Source organism: Macrobrachium rosenbergii, chromosome 41 (genome assembly GCF_040412425.1).
Source record: "Macrobrachium rosenbergii isolate ZJJX-2024 chromosome 41, ASM4041242v1, whole genome shotgun sequence".
Taxonomy (NCBI): domain Eukaryota; kingdom Metazoa; phylum Arthropoda; class Malacostraca; order Decapoda; family Palaemonidae; genus Macrobrachium; species Macrobrachium rosenbergii.
Genome location: NC_089781.1, coordinates 51,916,286 through 51,918,726, shown reverse-complemented (window position 1 = coordinate 51,918,726; position 2,441 = coordinate 51,916,286).

Sequence of the window (2,441 nt, the reverse complement as noted above, 5' to 3'; positions counted from 1 at the left end):
CACACGTGATTGTGTGTTGATGATTTCTATATATATATATATATATATATATATAATTACATGCTAAATACTTAAGTATTTAGCATGTTCTACTTTATTCTTCATCACCTCCTTGAAATTTGTTTGCAAGTGCCTTTTGTTGCTGTTTATCCTTTATCGGATATCAGGTGTCATGTGATGTGATGCAGGGTTTCAGTCTTGTGACCCCATATCAACCCACTGAATCTTTCCCACCAGACATTTACCAACCTGCATTCCTTCCTTGTTGCTCCTCCTGAGATGTGACTTCTGCAAGTGATAACCAATTGTTACACCCAGCAGCAAAAGCCTCTTAATATTCATCTTCCAGGAGCTTTCATGTATTAAACCTAGATACTCTGACAAGTGTCAAGTAACCTCAATGAAGGTAAGGAAAGAAGGCAAAATTCCAAGATATTTGTTGAATTAAAGAAGGCTCCTATCACTCAGATGAAAATCAGGAGAAACATTGACTTGCTTTAGCAATGAAATTACATTTAATGTTACGTTCAACATTGATAAAAATGTGAAGAGTAAGATTAAAGGGAACTAATCACCCAGAGAGAGAGAGGGAGAGGGGTTGGGAGGGGTACCTTCAGTAATCATGAGTGGTGGCATCCGGTCAACTGCAGTTATATTTAGTGGCAGAGAAACAGACGAAATACTGCTCAGGCCTCTGCTCTACTATGAAAGCATTAATGAGGTGAACAATTTATTCGCAAAAGGAAATTTTGGTATTTCAATTGGTGGCATATGGTCGACTTAAATGATGCCGTTTACTGGGCAAAGGAATAAGAAACTTTGCGCAGGCATTGCAAAATGATTAATTAGGTCAGCAATTTATTCACCAAATGGAATATTAGTATTTTAATTCCCAGATCGAAAGTTCTAGTCTAGCAGTTATCTTTTAAGTTTGAAAACAGAAAAATTACCTAAAGCGTGTTGGTGATGATTGTTAGCTTTATAGGAAATCAGCTGGAATGTTCAGACATTTAATTGTATAGAAAATAAATATAAAAATTTTATTTACATTACATCTCTTTCCTTGTACACCACCCAAAATCTAAAGTGAAAATCGTGACATCAAACCATTTGTATGAAGCGCAAAACAGGTTATTCGTCAACAAGTCAATACTGAAAAGTTGTTTCGTACTGTAAAATAGTCCATACTAGAGTTAAAAACAAAACTCATTGAATAAAAAAGAACATTAGCAGGCCGGTTTATTTTTGTTAACATTCTTTGCGTGCACTTTGAATGGGACCTTAAAGTTGCTTTGCCGGATGTTACGTGCTTGAATTTTTGGTTATAATTATAGTGGCCTCTACTGTTTTTCATTTTTCAGTATTGTTACGGTGTCTACCAAATGAGTTCCACCTAAACTGATGGCATGATTCTATGTTTGCTTATGCTGAAACAGTGCATTGTTTATTTTGCCTCTTCTGTCAGAATCTGTACATTTTTCTTGCAAAGACATTGGTCTCTCTTGTACAAGATTTGTTGCAGTGTTTGCATAGCAGACTGTGAGTGAATACATGGCTTAGAAATGAGGCGTCTTGGAGTAATTGTAAACTTTTCGACCGCGTTTTACAGTCACGCAGACAAGGGCCTTGTTAGGAATTTGTTTTCATGACAAGTTTGAGGTCAAGCTAAAAGATATTTATTTTCGGGCATCAAAAATTGTCGTTATTGCAATTGTAAACTGTTTTTCTTGCTTTTGATTGACCCTGAATGATGAACTGTGTGCCATACCCAAGTTTTTCATTATTAATAGTATTAATTTCTTCATCTAAATATTCCAAGTCACAAACATTATAAAGACGTGAAAGTAAGTTTGAAATATTTATACATCAGTAAAAATATTTCAAACATTTTTTGTTTGAAATATTTACGTCAGTAGCAAGATTTGAAAACTCATGAACATTCGAACTGGAACGTTTAGGTTTTCTTGACACTTGACACTTGAGGTATTAACCACCGAGCGAATCCCTAGGGCGTAAGGAGGGTAAAACATCTTCGTTCTTAATTTCAGTTGTAGAATTTTGACCTTGAGAACGAGATTAAATGAAGGTCATCAGGTACTACCGCAAAGTTATCATCGACACAGCGATACTGTCAAATTGAAAAGTAGCAATCCAGTCTCACGTAAACATTTCATGTCAAAGTTCGCAGAGACTGGTGATTGAGGCGAACTCTTCGGAAGCCCTGTATCTTGAGCATAAAATTGTTCGTTACAAGAAAAGTGACACAGTTCAGTAAAATCCACAAGCAACTTGCTGGAAACGAGTAAATGCAAACATAATAAATCTATTTCATTTCTGAGATCAGCTAAATGCACTCTTACTTGAACCTGATCGGGCTTCCTTTATTGCTATGAGGAAAAAAGAAAAAAAAACTCGGGAAGTGTCTGTCGTCTTAATACAAA